Genomic DNA, 18,072 nt, shown 5'->3' with positions numbered 1-18,072 from the left:
GACCAAAAACTTTCACGTTCAGCCTTGTTACGCACAAGTTATTCTGCACAGATGGTCCTTCCTTGCTGTTTATAGTCTTCTGTTGGGCGCCGAGTAACCCAATGGTAACACACTTTTGAGTATGCCAACTGGTGGTGGGTTAGTTTGTCATCTACATCTACATGGATACTCTGCAAATTACATTCAAGTGTCTGGCAGAGGGTTCATCGAACCACCTTCACAGTTATCTATTGTTAGTCCAATCTCGTATAGCGCGCGGAAAGAATGAACACCTGTATCTTTCCGTACGAGCTCTGATTTCCCTTATTTTATCATGGTGATTGTTCCTCCCTATGTAGGTCGGCGTCAACAAAATATTTTCGCATTCGGAGGAGAAAGCTGGTGATTGGAATTTCGTGAGAAGATTCCGTCGCAACGAAAAACGCCTTTCTTTTAATGATTTCCAGCCCAAATCCTGTATCGTTTCTGTGACACTCTCTTCCATATTTCGCGATAATACAAAAAGTGCTGCCTTTCTTTGAACTTTTTCGATGTACTCTGTCAGTCCTATCTGTTAAGGATCCCAAACCGCACAGCAGTATTCTAAAAGAGGACGGACAAGCGTAGTGTAGGCAGTCTCCTTAGTAGGTCTGTCACATTTTCTAAGTGTACTGCCAATAAAACGCAGCCTTTGGTTTGCCTTCCCCACAACATTTTCCATGTGTTCTTTCCAATTTAAGTTGTTCGTGATTGTAATAGATTGGACTGATTTATCGTGTAACTGAAGTTTAACGAGTTCCTTGTAGCACTCATGTGGATGACCTCACCTCGTCAACAGCGACTTTTCGCACCATTCAGACAGTTTTTCTAAATCGTTTTGCAGTTTGTTCTTTCTGATGACTTTATTAGTCGACAAACGACAGCGTCATGTGCAAACAACCTAAGACGTCTGCTCAAATTGTCCTCCAAATCATTTACATAGATAAGGAACAGCAAAGGGCCTATAACACTACCTTGGGGAATTCCTGAAATCACTTCTGCTTTACTCAATTACTACGAACTGTGACCTCTCTGACAGGAAATCACAAATTCAAATGGCTCTAAGCGCTATGGGACTTAACATCAGAGGTCATCAGTCCCCTAGACTTAGAACTACTTAAACCTAACTAACCTAAGGACATTACACACATCCATGCCCGTGGCAGGATTCGTACCTGCGACCGTAGTAGCAGCGCGGTTCCGGACTGAAGCGCCTAGAACCGCTCGGCCACAGCGGCCGGCAGGAAATCTCAGATCCAGTCACATAACTGAGATGATATCACATATGCACGCTTGTGTGGTACAGTGTCGAAAGCCTTCCGGAAACCCAGGAATACGGAATCGATCTGAAACCCCTGGTCAATAGCACGCAGCACTTCCTGTGAATAAAAAGCTAGATGTGTTTCACAGGAACGATATTTTCTAAACCCATGTCGACTGTGTGTCAATAGACCCTTTCCTTCGAGGTAATTCATAATGTTCGAACACAATAAATGTTCTAAAATCCTGCTGCATTTCGACGTTAATGATATGGGCCTGTAATTTAGTGGACTACTTCTATTAACTTTCTTGAATATTGGTGTGACCTATGCAACTTTCCAGTCTTTGGGTACGGATCTTTCGTCGAGTGAACGGTTGTATACGAGTAAGTATGGAGCTAATACATCAGCATACTCGGAAAGAAACCTAATTGGTATACAGTCTGGACCAGAAGACTTGCTTTTATTAAGTGATTTGAGTCGCTTCACTGCTCCGAGGATAATTAGTTCTACGTTACTCATGTTGGCAGCTGTTCTAGATTTGAATTCTTGAATATTTACTTCGTCTTCTTTTGTGAAGGCATTTCGGAAGGCTGTGTTTAGTAACTCTGCTTTGACAGCACTGTCTTCGATAGTATCTCCATTGTTATCGCGCAGCACTACCGACAGACGTCCAGTTGAACAGCGAGGTGTTCCATTGTAATCCATCGCTTAACTCGAATGAGAGTGTCCGCACGTTCCAACGTTTCAGGGGTCACAGCTGTGTGCAGCTGGCCATCACACGGGAGATCGGACAGGTTGGCGCGACGTTTCTGCGATAATGACAGACGCAGTGCCCAACGACTCACCAGGCTTTTGTTCACTGCCAGACATTCTGAAAGCGGTGCCCAACGACTCACCAGGCTTTTGTTCACTGCCAGACATTCTGAAAGCGCATATGAATATCTGCGACGCTCTGGTATTCCTCCAAAAAAAATAATTTAAAAATCAGTAACAGCGCTCTGCCTGAGACGCACCTCCGTTAAAGATGTCATTTTGAAGGCTACTTATAGCCCTGCTACCAGTCGAAACTTCATGAAACTATAGGAGCTGAAGCCGGAACTTTTTACGATGTCTCACAATAAAATTCCGCATTTTTTCAACTGAAATTGGCAGAGAAAAAACGTGTTGCAGTACTCATTGAACGCCACTCTTATTAATATCGTGTGTGTGTGTGTGTGTGTGTGTGTGTGTGTGTTCCCTCTATCGTTCCAATTAGTGTTATACATAAATTGGAAGTATGGCACTGGACTGCTAAGAAAATAAACTGTAATGAGATTTCTTGCTGCAGTAGTCCCGTCATCACAAAGCTGGCTCGCGGTAATTATGAGTTTGCAGAGAGCCATAAGTCCCTGGACTCAGCTGTTATCACGTTTTAGAGGGCGCACGTGGAGAGCTGGGCTGCTGTACGTGCTAAAGATCTCCACGTGCGGGATACTGCACAACTGGCGGAGAGTCACGGCCGTTGTGTAGCGGAACGAGGCCAGTGGGTGGGGGAGGCAGGGCCGTGGTGGTGGGAGGAGTGGGGGGAAATGGGAGGGGGTGTGGGGGCGGGAGTGACTCGGCCCCCGGGCGGCGCAACCGACTCCAGCGTTCTGCTCCGGCACTGCGCGGCGACTCAAGGAAGAGGAAAGCAAAGCAAAGCCCCAGCTCTAAACAGGCCTCTCGCCGTAACTGCTGTTCACTGGACTGCGCCGAGAAATACAGGCGCCGCCTCGAAGAATCCTACGCCACCGAGCGTCCGAGCGAAATGCGCTTCGCCTTCCGCTCAATTTAGTCGCCAAGTGGATGTTCTCGCACAGTACCCACAATATATAGGCTGTCCCAGCAATGCTTTTACGGTCATTAAATAGTGCTAATAAATGAGGAAAAAGCATCCCATTGAACTAGGATAAGATCATGTGATGGAAGTGGAGGGCTGGGTAGTAATTCTGATGAGATTGATTTATTTCATACACTATTGGCCATTAAAATTGCTACACCACCAAGATGACGTGCTACGGACGCGAAATTTAACCGACAGGAAGAAGATGCTGTGATTTGCAAATGATTAGCTTTTCAGAGCATTCACTCAAGGCTGGCGCCCGTGGCGAAACCTACAACGCGCTGACATGAGAAAAGTTTCCAACCAATCCCTGAGTCAACAGATGAGGACGTTTGCAAGATAACATCTGCACGAACAGTTCGACAACGTTTGCAGCAGCATGGACTATCAGCTCGGAGACCACGGCTCTACCCGTCATTCGATCCCTGTGAAACGCTACATTTCAGCAGGATAATGCACGACCGCATGTTGCAGGTCCTGTATGGGCCTTTCTGGATACAGAAAATGTTCGACTGCTGCCCTGGCCAGCACATTCACCAGATGTCTCACTAATTGAAAATGTCTGGTCAATGGTGGCCGAGCAACTGGCTCGTCACAATACGCCAGTCACTACTCTTGATGAACTGTGGTATCGTGTTGAAGCTGCATGGGCAGCTGTACCTGTACACGCCATCCAAGCTCTGTTTGACTCAATGCCCAGGCGTATCAAGGCCGTTATTACGGCCAGAGGTGGTTGTTCTGGGTACTGATTTCTCAGGATCTATGCACCCAAATTGCTTGAAAATGTAATGTCAGTTCTAGTATTATATATTTGTCCAATGAATTCCTGTTTATCATCTGCTTTTCTTCTTGGTGTAGTAATTTTAATGGCCAATAGTGTATTAATATAATACTGGGACAGAAATGGTTGAAACTCACAAGGACGTCTGGTCCGCCAGTGCGCCCTTGTTGCTTCGAATGCGGAAAGCGCCTTCACCAAGCTGGCTCTAGCGGATCGGGCATGGTAGAAACTCCAGTGTACTGCCTTCGGATCCTGCATCTATCACCACAAATCAGTACCACAGTGCTGGCAATATCTTAGTTCAGACTCCGACACCAATCCTAACTACAGGGACACCACAAATGGCAATTCTGTAAGTTCTCTAATACCTGGCTGACACGGAACAGTTAGCAGGTAAAACCAATGGACTGTGTTATCCCCTTTACAAAATGCTTTCCATGCCCTCAGTCTGATTGCTCTGCAATTCTTTGTTTGTGTAAGTCTAACATGCATAATAACTTGATGTCTGTGGGATTACTGAAGGAACATTAAAATAGCAGCCTCCAAAATTTCAATGACACAGTTTGAGCATAATTAAATTTAACAAAACTAACCAGCCAATTTAAAGCTGCAATAATAACTTTATGAACAAATTATAAGAGTTATATTTAATTAATAATGCTGAAAGAATTTCTGAAATACCCAAGGCTGCCTTGGCAATTTTTATGTAATTCTTTCTTTATTCGTATCAGAGGTACACTAAAATGAACATATATACAATACATACAAAGAAAACTATATTCACACAGAATTGGGCAACTTTAATAGCATTGGGTGCTGCAGATGTTAAGTCCTTCATGCTACAGCTGGTTGGGTATAAGTTACATTTGAAGATATGCCTGCGATTCGCCGCATTCGCACAGTGTTGTGTTGGCAGTTGGAAGTTCCATTTAAGGAGGTTGCCCCTCTATCTTGCGGCTTCGGTCCGTAGTCTGTTCAAGGACTTCCAGACGACCCACTTCGCCATGTGTCCAGGCGGCAGGGAGTCTTGTGGTGTCATCCAGTTTGACAGGTGTTGGCATCTTTCTTTCCATTTGGTGAGTCGGGTAGCCGCAGTGGATCCTTCTAAGGGCTGTGAAGTTGCTAGGAAACTCTTCCTGGACTTCAGTCTTGGCTTGGCAGGTTTATGTCCAAAGAGTGGATGTGATGTCACTGTATTTGATTTATGCCTGTCGATGTTAGCGGCCACCTCTATTTCTGATGTCACATGGAGCAGTCCCAGCGAGATATTGAACTTTGTCCATGGGGGTTGGCCTTAGGCAGCCTGTAAAAATCCTACAGCTGTCATTTAAGGCTACATCAACCTGCTTTGCATGTACTGAATTGTACCACACTGGGCTAGGGTACTCTCCTGCATAAGGCAAGAACTGTTGTTCTTAATGTTTGTGGATGTGTGCCCCAGTTCGATCCCGCCAGTTTCCGAAGAAGACAGTTTCTGGAGGATACGTTCTGCTTCAGCTTCAGACAATGTTCCTTGTAGGTTAGTGTACTGTCGAGAGTGACACCCAAATACCTGGAATGGGAGCAGTATTCTAGTGCAACTCCATTCCAGAATATTTCAAAGTTTCATGTCAGGTTGTTTATGTTTCAGATGGAATGAACACAGTTGCGTTTCCTTAGATTTGGGTGCGAGTTGATTCTTTTCATAGCAAGTACCAAGCTGTTGTGGACCATGTGTAAGCATTATCTCTACATCTTCAAACCGATTGCTCTGGGCAGCAAGAGCAAGGTCATTGGAATATATGAAGCTTTTGCATCCTTGAGGCTGTGGTTGGTCGTTAGCGTACACATTGAATAAAATAGGTGACAGTACACTCCCTTGAGGAAGACCGTTCCTTTGACATCTCCATCGGCTGTGTTTTCCTTGGAAGACCACGAAAAAACGTCGACTCTGTAGGAGTGTTGCAATTATCCTCATCAGATTAGTCAGGTTGTAGATTTTGTGAAGTAACACTCTGTGGTTTACGGTGTAAAAGGTGCCGAGCTGGATTAGCCGAGCGGTCAGAGGGTTAGCTGCCCTCAGAAATAAAAAAAAAACTGAGTTAATCGATCAACAACGAACTTAAACCGATGTCTTACGACGTCCGCCCCGAGCAGATACAACGAACGAAAGCGAAAAAAATGAGAGTTAAAAAGAAAAGCGGTCTAGGGCGCTGCAGTCATGGACTGTGCGGCTGGTCGCGGCGGAGGTTCGAGTCCTCGAACCTCGGCCAAGGGTGTGTGTGTTTGTCCTTAGGATAATTTAGGTTAAGTAGTGTGTAAGCTTAGGTTCAAAATGGTTCAAATGGCTCTGAGCACTATGGGACTTAACAGCTGTGGTCATCAGTCGCCTAGAACTTAGAACTACTTAAACCTAACTAACCTAAGGACATCACACACATCCATGCCCGAGGCAGGATTCGAACCTGCGACCGTAGCAGTCTCGTGTAAGGGACTGATGATCTTAGCAGTTAAGTCCCATAAGATTTCACACACATTTGAACTTTTTTTTTTGTCAAAGGCCGCCGAAAGGTCAACAAAAGCTACACCTGTCATCTTTCTCTGCTCAAAGCCATCTTCTATGAACTGAGAAAGATAAAGGATTTGTGAGGTGCAATTCTTGCCTGGTCTAAAGCCAGCTTGCTGCGAGATAAAAAGTAAGCTGGCTTTAGACCAGGCAAGAATGTAGTTGAAGTGGGTGTAGTTCCCGTAAAGCAGCTTAATACGCTGCTGAGCGGCAGGGCTGGGCTAGACGGAAAAGAAAAAAAAGAAAAGAATCTCAGGTGTCAAACTTGGCTTACCAGGCTGCCCATAATAAATACAATGGAAAAATACATTATTATTTTAGCAGAATTTACCATAGAAAATCTCGGGACGGGTTAACTAACAACCTCACCAAAATGTTTTGTAAATATTTAACTAAAATGATTACATTAAAAAGTCTCTTTGATTAAGTTAGAATTCGAGGTGTTTAAAAGAAAGGACAACACACAGTTCATACCTCAAGGTGGTCCACGGAAAACCACTCGAAATATGACCAATTCAAACAGGCAGTTCTCATTAATGTAACTCCACCAACTCCGTAACATAGACCAAGAAACTTACACACATTTCACAAACAGTAGCGACTAATGTCCGTAATGAAGCATAGTTGCTCCCATTAAGGCAAACTTCGGTAGTTTCGGAACGAACCCCCATACACAGCACACACAGAAGACCTTCTTGCAGTGAGAAACTAGTCGCTGCACTATGATTTCAACAAAACAAGGCGCTGAAGCGACAGGAAGAGTCTCTGTAAAATATTTGATGAATCTGTAGCGAAGTGGAACTCAAAATCTGCACACGCTCGGCGCAGGCAAATTTCCAGAGTCCCATCGCCTCCACAGTGAACAAAACGCATCGTCTTCGCGTAATGAGTGGTGTGCTGAGCAAAAGCCGTTTGCTACAGCCTCCAGACAGCGCAGGTAAACCGGCCTCGCGCCCCGCAAGCGCTCCTTCCAATTCGGCCCGCAAACTCTTACTGTTCCCCTTCGTGCCGGTCATAGCTCCTCGTGCGGAGAACTACCAAAGAATGCTCCCAGCCGCCGCGATCTATCCACCGATTGAGCGATGCGAGCCTGCACGACTCAGTAATCGTAATCAAAACTTCTGAGCAGGTGATGAAACAGGATACATTCTCCAACCACAACCACTAGGTCCGTAAAAGAAACAATTAATATCAGCAATAGTAGTGTAAAACATTTTGTAACACCCTTAAGTCTCAGCCGCACAGGACAGCAAACATTAGAGTGATACCCAAAGCTACAAGCTTGCTTCTCTCATTAACTAATGCCAGTAAGTCCGTACCGAACAAATTAAATTTGCAACCACAGCTCAAGCGCAAAACAGCCTTTTTTCCCTTTATTGAATTTCGATTCCGATTCCCCCCCACCGAGCCACCGAGGGGGAAAGGCTGGCAGCAGCTTAGTACGCTGCTCTTCAGCCTACAGAATTTTTAAAACATAAGAAGACAAGAAACAATAAAAGCAGGCGATAAAACGGTGACTTAAGTTGTAAAACGGCGGAAAATTGTGGAAAGTTAAAACATAAAACAAAGGGGTGGCAATGCTAATAAAATACATAGGAAGCAGACAGGGAAAATAGTAGACAGACAATTGAAAATCACAGCGACAGTCTGGTTTCTGTTTGCAAGTGATATAAAAATCACACCCACCGACAGTACGAAGTCCGTTCGAATCGAAAAGACGCACAACACTTAAAACACTTAACAATCACTGAAAACACTGCACTAAAAAGTCGACACGAAGATGACACACCACAGCCAAGAGCAGATGGGGGGGGGGGGGGACCTGGACAGATGAGGGAAAAAAAAGAGGGGAGGAGAGGAAAAACGAAAGGGGAGGAACCGATGGAGGGAGAGGACTCATAAGGGTGGGAGCAGGGCAGGTCAGACGTCAGAGGGAATGGGGAAAGGCAGAGGAGGGAAATGCAAAAGAACTTGGGGGAGGCAAGTGAGGCAGAGAGAGGGGGTAGGCAGGGGAAAAGCAGGATGGAAGGGGGGAAGAGGGAGCCCAGGAAAAGGACAGAGGAAGGGAGGGGGAGGTGTGGATCAGAGTTAATAGGAGGGATAAATGGAGGGAGAGAGGACATCATCTGAGAGAGGGAGTCGACGGAAGGCACCTTGGGAAAGGAGATGAAGGGTTTAGAGATGGAGGGTAGGGTGGGGGAGACAACAGTGAAGGCGTAGCAGAGGGTGGGGGTTGGAGAGGAGAGGAGCAACCAGGGGATGAGGGGGATCAAGGCGGCGGGAGGTGCAGAGTATGCAGATATGTTCGAGGAATAGGAGCAGATGGGGGAAAGGAATCATGTTGTAGAGGATCCGCATGGGGGACGGGAGGTGCATACAAAAGGCGAGGCGGATTGCATAGCGCTCGAGGATCTGGAAGGACTTATAAAATTTGGGGGGGGGGGGGGGATGGGGGATATCCAGGTGGGACTAGCATAACAGAGGATGGGACGGAGTAAGGATTTGCAGGTGTGGAGGATGGTAGAGGGGTTCAACATCTGTGTCCAGCCAGAGAGTAGTTTGAGGAGTTGGAGGTGGCTGTGGGTTTTGGATTGGATAGACGCAAAACGCCGTCACTCACCAAGCTATAAGTTGTTCAGAGTAACAGGACAATTTAACGCCTTCCGTCTTAATCAGATTGCCTATGTACAGCTTCCGTTAGTTCTTGTGTGTCGTGGAATAATCGTAAGAAGTGTGTCCTATAGGTTAAACATGTTGAAAGCGACCATACCAAAAAATAATAATTACGATCAAACTATAACTCAAATATCTAACTACAGTGGTGCACCACTACAAAGTTAGACAAGGTTCAGTACAACTAATTTCACCAACACAACACTGGGACTACCCGCCACAGAAGACAGAGTACTTATGCAACACAACCTTTTGAAGTCAAACAACTAAGGTGAACGCCGCTCAGTAAATGACCTCGTAGGGGGGGGGGGCGAGGGGGAGGGGGGGGCACACTTTGAAATACGCACGCCGCCAGTAACGTCGCCGCGTTTCCTACAGCCGCCGCCGCGGCATGAGCGCGCTGCCACGAACGATTACACAGGCCAACGAAAAATTTTTTTTGAAAAACTTTTTTTTAGTTTGATAGCTGTTCTTTATAGATTTTTATGAGCTGAATCCAAATCTAGCCTGAGTTTTTTTTGTATGACCCATAGTTCTCGAGCAATATGGTTTTTATTATATAGTACAAAAATCCTATGCTCTACGGTAAACGGGGAAATTAATGAAACGCTTTGTTACAACATAAGCATAGTTTTTATTTACAGTACACTACTTAAAACAATCATATGTGTTAATAGAGGCCGGCCGATGTGGCCGAGTGGTTCTAGGTGCTTCAGTCCGGAACCGCGCGACTGCTATGGTCTCAGGTTCGAATCCTGCTTTGGGCATGGATGTGTGTGATGTCCTTAGGTTAGTTAGGTTTAATTAGTTCTAGGTTCTAGGGGACTGATGCCCTCAGATGTTAAGTCCCATAGTGCTCAGAACCAATTTTTTGTTAACAGAAGCTTCACTTGTCAGCTGGAATTGGTTTGTACTTCCTTTCTCTTTTTTCTTTGAAGTTTCTTGTGTAGCTTTTTCTACGATGAGTCTTTTGCTGAACGTCTCGGTGAAGTGACCAACAGAAGTCCCCCATTATGTTGGTGTCCCAGGGGCTTTGGTAGCGTTTTTCCATTACTTTAAGGTCCTGGTGAAAACGCTCTCCTTGCTCCTCACAAATATTCAATACCAAACTCATTCATCAGACCGGGAATGTCTGAGCAGTACACTAGATCACCTTCTTGTTGAAAAAAAGTTGTAAAATTGCTGCTCTCTCTTTCTATACATGTATATGCCGGTTCCAGCTGCCAATAAGTTCTTTTCTTTTAATCTAAAGCCAAGCAATTCGGCTTTTTCTTTCGTTAAGCCCAGATCCCTAACCAAATCGTTAAGCTCGGTCTGAGTAAACAATTTGGGCTCTAGACTTTCTGTATTGCAGTGGAATTCATTATCATCTGGCTCATCTAAATCAGACTGTACATCAGAAAATACTTCTGTCGGAATAGAATTTAAATCATCTGGTGGTTCAGGAACCGGCAAATCTACACCATGCCCTACTGGTCGGATGGCGGACGGACGGTTAGGGTAGCTTATTACCTTCTTGTTTTTCGAATTATGACCAGTAGTATCAACACTGCAAAAGTAGAAATCATCGGAATGAGTTCTTGGCTTCCTCCATATCATAGGAACGGCAAATCTAAAAGCCTTATTCTCCATTTTGAACCATTTTCTCAGATCTTCAATACACGCACAACATACCTTATGCGCCCAAGATTTATCTTGATCACCAAGTTTAGATCCAAAGTATGATAGATAAACCTTTTTCACAAAGTCTGTAATGTTTCTTTGGTGTTTTTTAATCACAAATTCACCACAAATATAACAAAAATTACCAGCAGAGTTTTTATAACCACTATTAGACATTGTACTGAGCACATGTACAGGAAGCGGGAAAGTCAGGTTAGGTTGACAGAAAACAAAACACCATCTGTTAACATAAAAATAGAATCGACCTTTCTTGCCAGACAATGTTTCTCAGCAGTGGTACCAACGTCATCTACATTCATTACACCTCCTTTTTAAATAATTTTAACTATAAAAAAGCTGTTAAATTCTTTAAAAAATCGCTTTATTTAATAAATTTAACTGTAAAATGTGAAGAAATGGTGGGTACTACAGTTTTTTAAGTATCATATTTGGATTTCCCACCCTAAAAAACATAAGAATAAGGTATTTTTAGCGAAAAAGTTTTTCCTGCGTTGGCCTGTGTTTCACCGCTGTCAATGAGATGCCAGCATCCCCCTCTCCGGAGCTCCAGCAGCGGGTGTACTTAAGTTCGTACATTCATGCACTGATCCCATTTTGTGTGTTTGTCGTTGAATAACATTTACAGACTTTCATAGTGGCCAGGGCTCGACATCTTCTGAATGGACGCTGTATTGGAGAGTGACAGATTTATAAATCTTTGGTATCTGTATGTATTTCTACATTCAAATCTCATATTGGCAACGGACAATGCAACAAAGTTACGTATTGTTTTTACTATTTGATATTAGGTATAGAATAAATTGATATCTAAATTCTCCGTTCATGAACAGCATCTGTTCCTCGTTCCTGTATACACTAAAGAATCATATTGCGTGCAAAGGAAGACATAACACACACCTTCCACACCATAAGGTCCACTGGTTCATAATCCCACCGAAATCAAGTGATTACTCATATTATACATACATAAATAAGGAATTACGGAACAATCAGGTCGAGGGAGCAGACAGCACCAAGCCTTAACAGGCCTTCACTAAACCGTAGCACACTGTTCCGTAGATAAACTACGTGAACAAGGCTTCAATCCACGGTGTCACAAGCAGAATCTGTTGCACGTCACATAACCTCATTGGTGCAATCAGTTCTTAGCTGTGGCACAAAGCAAATTACACTTCACGACGGCGTGCTCTCTGGCGCTTGTCTTGTTATAACTGCATGTACACGATAACAGAACCGTAGCAGATGTAGATAGCACTCAGCACGACCAACGGTGTACGAGCTGCAAAACATATTAACAGACTTCCAGACATTAGGAACAACAGCACCATTCAACAACAAATTGTACTGGACCATATCATCACTGTAAATGGCAGCAAACCTATCTAGCAATGACGGTTAAGCACTGCACACAATTCTTCGACCAAGCTCCAAACTGCCGAGTTGCAAACTCGCCATGGGGAACCAAACAGACTACATTTCTAAGGAAAAGCCTAATTCAGCTCTGTCAACTGATACTAGCGCGTGAAACACCACTGAGGGACGGATGGCGAAACAGGCGGCGGAGTTATTTCAATCAATGGCTATTGCACAAACTGAAAAGTGGCGAAGAGAAACCAACTGGAATAGATCAGTAATATTACGAGATAACAATCGTTAGGGTCTCTAGTTTCCCTGCAGTACTTTTGGAGGCTCAAGGAAAATGGTAACAAACATTTTTTGGCCTGCCTTTCAGACTTTTTACACTCCGTTTCAGGAGAGTCAGGTTAAATCCCATGAGGTCCAAAAGTAATTCCCAGATAGGGTTCGAGATTTTCTCTCGTTCCATTCCCTCCACGAAGGCCTCGATCCAACTCAGCTTGCTGTCGAAATAAGTACCGAGGATTTTTTCCTCGGGTAAATGGCGGATGGGGCGAGGGGCCCGGCAACCCCTCTTAAAGCCGCGGCGAATAGGATGGATACTCGATCTATAGTCATTTCACGAGCTTGTCCTATAGTAAGCTGTGTCACGGTAGCCTAGTCAGTCTATGGGGTACTCGAATTGTTTCCCACATCAGTTTTCGTCCGTAATATTCGAGTACAATGCGTTGTGGCCGACGGGTGGAGTAGAATCGCCGCTTCAGCAGAGGTTGGTGGTTCCAGTGGAACATGCTGACAAACAAGGTATTTCACGCTATTTTGAATAGCCAGTAGGGAGAAATAGCGTGTGGCTTGCCGGCCGCTGCTGGAGCGTTGGACCTAGTTGGGCGCTTTCTCTGACTCCGGCTTCGAGCTAGCTATAACGTGAACTATCTCGTATTTCGTACCGACGCGGAAACTACAACTTTCCATGACCACGCTGACTGGCCAGTGCCCTTGCAAACTCACTTTGACGCGCCCAACCGAAAAAATACACTAACATGTTTTCAAACGAACTATTTTTTATTAGAGCTCCATATTCCCACATCCTCGTCTATCCCGGCCAGGGCCCCTCTGAATCTGCGCAGCTCAAGTATACATCGAAATCTACATCACTACTTCGTAATTTGCACTTAAGCCTCTGGCAAAGGGTTCTTCGAACTACTTTCAGACTAATTCGCGTTCCACTCTTCAAAAACACCGTGGAAAAATGAACAGTTAAATCTTTGTGTATGAGCTCCGATTTCTCTCATTTTATTACGACGAATATTTCTTCCGATAGCAAAATATTTTCACATTCACAGGAGAAATAACTTACGATCTGTCGTTGCTTTCTCTCTTCTTCCTTGTGCACCTTCTTCCTTAATCATTTTCCTTGTTACATCTCCAACGATTCCTCTTCCTTAAAACACACACACACACACACACACACACACACACACACACACACACACACACACACACTAGTTAACAAGCACGTGGTGATGGCAGATCGTTACTGAAAACTTTCGCTGTAGACTGATTTGCAAATACAACGTTTTGTGTGAATCAGGTGCACAGTAGTAATAGCAATAGCATCGTGTGAAGTGTCAGTCGATATCTTCAAGAAGCACAAGATTGATTCTTAATTTAAAAATTGCCATAGCACTGCAAGCTACTACGAGAAGACAGCTGAAGAGCATTCTCCTTTTCGTTGGTGTTAACCCTGTCCAGTGTTGGCTCCACTGTGCTAGAGATTTGGCAAATTTTTATTTTACTGTGCGGCTATATGCCCTTCCTGTTGCTGCAGTCATGTTATCTATAAGGGTATGCTTATGCTGCATCCTAGCTGCTGGCACCTCGCTACTCGCAGCTTGCTCATCGCACCACGCCGCTCACCGGTAGCCTTTGTTGCATTTTCGCTGCAACCTGGCTGCTCGCTGTCCGCTGGGATTAATTACCCTGCAACTGTTCGCATACCGAGCAGAATGCTAGCAGAGTCAAACACAGCACTACTGGAGTGACACTAAACTAGCCAATCAAGGCTCAGTTTTCAGGACATATGGCGATGGTCGCAGAGCGAAACACAAGCCAGCTGGGATCATCGCCTGGCGAGAATCGTGGTGAGCAGCGCGATGAGCAGTAAAGTTGCATATTAAATGGACAGGTACGACTTACCTTGCCGACGAGCAGCGAGGTAGCAGCATACAGTACGCTTAGGAAGGCAAATCGTGTGTTCCACCTGTTGAGAAATGTGTTAACTTTGACCTGTGTATGATCGTATTTTAGCTGCATTTCTATTGCATATTCTGAAACGCAAATTTAGTTCAAATGGTTCAAATGGCTCTGAGCACCATGGGACTTAACATCTGAGGTCATCAGTCCCCTAGAACTTAGAACTACAGGGTTATTACAAATGACTGAAGCGATTTCATAGCTCTACAATAACTTTATTATTTGAGATATATTCACAATGCTTTGCACACACATACAAAACCTCAAAAAGTTTTTTTAGGCATTCACAAATGTTCGATATGTGCCCCTTTAGTGATTCGGCAGACATCAAGCCGATAATCAAGTTCCTCCCACACTCGGCGCAGCATGTCCCCATCAATGAGTTCGAAAGCATCGTTGATGCGAGCTCGCAGGTCTGGCACGTTTCTTGGTAGAGGAGGTTTAAACACTGAATCTTTCACATAACCCCACAGAAAGAAATCGCATGGGGTTAAGTCGGGAGAGCGTGGAGGCCATGACATGAATTGCTGATCATGATCTCCACTACGACCGATCCATCGGTTTTCCAATCTCCTGTTTAAGAAATGCCGAACATCATGATGGAAGTGCGGTGGAGCACCATCCTGTTGAAAGATGAAGTCGGCGCTGTCGGTCTCCAGTTGTGGGATGAGCCAATTTTCCAGCATGTCCAGATACACGTGTCCTGTAACGTTTTTTTCGCAGAAGAAAAAGGGACCGTAAACTTTAAACCGTGAGATTGCACAAAACACGTTAACTTTTGGTGAATTGCGTATTTGCTGCACGAATGCGTGAGGATTCTCTACCGTCCAGATTCGCACATTGTTTCTGTTCACTTCACCATTAAGAAAAAATGTTGCTTCATCACTGAAAACAAGTTTCGCACTGAACGCATCCTCTTCCATGAGCTGTTGCAACCGCGCCGAAAATTCAAAGCGTTTGACTTTGTCATCGGGTGTCAGGGCTTGTAGCAATTGTAAACGGTAAGGCTTCTGCTTTAGCCTTTTCCGTAAGATTTTCCAAACCGTCGGCTGTGATACGTTTAGTTCCCTGCTTGCTTTATTTGTCGACTTCCGCGGGCTACGCGTGAAACTTGCCCACACGCGTTCAACCGTTTCTTCGCTCACTGCAGGCAGACCCGTTGATTTCCCCTTACAGAGGCATCCAGAAACTTTAAACTGCGCATACCATCGCCGAATGGAGTTAGCAGTTGGTGGATCTTTGTTGAACTTCGTCCTGAAGTGTCGTTGCACTGTTATGACTGACTGATGTGAGTGCATTTCAAGCACGACATACACTTTCTCGACTCCTGTCGCCATTTTGTCTCACTGCGCTCTCGAGCGCTCTGGCGGCAGAAACCTGAAGTGCGGCTTCAGCCGAACAAAACTTTATGAGTTTTTCTTCGTACCTGTAGTGTGTCGTGACCATATGTCAATGAATGGAGCTACAGTGAATTTATGAAATCCCTTCAATCATTTGTAATAGCCCTGTACTTAAACCTAACTAATCTAAGGACATCACACATCCATGCCCGAGGCAGGATTCGAACCTGCGACCGTAGCAGTCGCGCGGTTCCGGACTGAAGCGCTTAGAACCGCTTGGTCACCGCGGCCGGCCCACGAATTTGGGGAAAGGGCCAGCATTTACCTAGGTGGGCATGAGAAACAGCTTGACAACCACACTCATTGTGACTGGTGGACCAGCGACTGTGGTTAATTCATTGTGCAGATTCGATCCAGGTATGGCTCATTTCCCTGTCTCGCAAGCTAGTGACCTGTGTATTACCCTATATGAGCAGGTCAAAAACCATCTGAAGTGTGGTGTGAATATGCGGTGATAAAATTAGTGACTTCATCTCTCTCTCTCTCTCTCTCTCTCTCTCTCTACATGTACATCTACATCTACACTGACGAAAAAGAATCACAACATGAAAACATAATTAATTTAGATTAATGGAATGTCGGGAATGCCTTTGCTTTGGTATCATGTTTAAGTGATTAAGATTGCAAGATCACAGGTTAAGCCATTGCAAATAACCGAGCGAGGTGGCGCGGTGGTTAGGCACTGAACTCGCATTCGGGAGGACGACGGTTCAATCCTGCGTCCGGCCATCCAGGTTTAGGTTTTACGTGATTTCCGTAAATCGCTCCAGGCAAATGCCGGGATGATTCCTTTCACAGGGCACGGCCGACTTCCTTCCCCGTCCTTCCCTAATCCGATGAGACCGATGACCTCGCTGTCTGGTCTCCTTCCGCAAACAACCCAACCCAACCACTGAAAATATGAAATACTGGTACATTAATAACCAGTGTAACCGCCAGAATGTTTAATGCAAGCATGCCTTGTGTTGTACAGACGCCGGATGTCAGTCCGTGGGATGGAATTCCATGCCTGTTGCTCTAGGTCTGTCAACATAGGGAAGGTTACTGCTGGTTGTGAATGACGCTGAAGTTGTCGTCCGATGATTTTCCATATGTGCTGAATTCGAGACATCTGGTGATCGAGACGCCAAGGCAATATGTCGACACTCTGCAGAACATGTAGGGCTACAACAGCGGTATGTGGGTGAGCGTTATCCTGCTGGAAAACAGCCCCTGGAATGCTATTCATGAATGGCAGCACAACAGGTCGAATCACCAGACTGACGTACAAATTTGCACTCAGGATAACCACGAGAGTGCTCCTACACGAAATCGCACTCCAGACTGTAACATCAAGTCTAGGTCCAGTGTGTCTAGCACGCAGATACGTTGGTTGTAGGCTCTCAGCTGACCTCCTCCTAACCCACACATGGCCATCATTGGCACCGAGGCGGAACCAGCTTTCATCGGAAAACACAACAGACCTCCACCTTGTCCTCTAGTGAGCTCCCGCTTGACGCCACTGAAGGCGCAAATGGTGGCGGTTTGGGGTCAGTGGAATGCACGTTACAGGGCGTGTGACTCCGAGCTGTCCTTGAAGTAAGCGATTTATGACAGTTCGTTGCGTCACTATGGTGCCAACTGCTACCCAAATTGCTGCTGCAGATGCAAAACAATGCGCCAGAGCCGTAAGACGAACAAGTGGCCGTCCGGAGCCCGGTCTTCTTGCGACCCAACATTCCTGTGACCATCACTGCCAGCAGTCATGTGCAGTGGCTTCATTCCTGCCAAGTCTTTCTGCAGTATCGCAGAATAAACATCCAGCTTCTCGTTGCTCTATTACACGACCTCGTTTAAACTAAGCGAGGTGTTGATAATGGCATCCATGTCGCCTTAAAGATATTCTTGACTAACATCAACTCACCGTATCCAAAAAAAATGGTTCAAATGGCTCAGAGCACTATGGGACTTAACTGCTGTGGTCATCAGCAACTACTTAAACCTAACTAACCTAAGAACGTCACACACATCCATGCCCGAGGCAGGATTCGAACCTGCGACCGTAGCGTTCGCGCGGTTCCAGACTGTAGCGCCTAGAACCGCTCGGCCACTCCGGCCGGCACACCGTATCCAATATCGAAGCTTAACTAACTCTCACCACCGTTACAGCATTTAAAGCAAACCTGATATGTATCCTCACAGTAGCGCTATTAGTGCCACTCCAATGCAACTGACGTGAAATTTGAATACACATAGACTTT

This window comes from Schistocerca americana, chromosome 3, assembly GCF_021461395.2.
Source record: "Schistocerca americana isolate TAMUIC-IGC-003095 chromosome 3, iqSchAmer2.1, whole genome shotgun sequence".
Classification (NCBI taxonomy): domain Eukaryota; kingdom Metazoa; phylum Arthropoda; class Insecta; order Orthoptera; family Acrididae; genus Schistocerca; species Schistocerca americana.
This window is presented reverse-complemented; position numbering follows the sequence as displayed.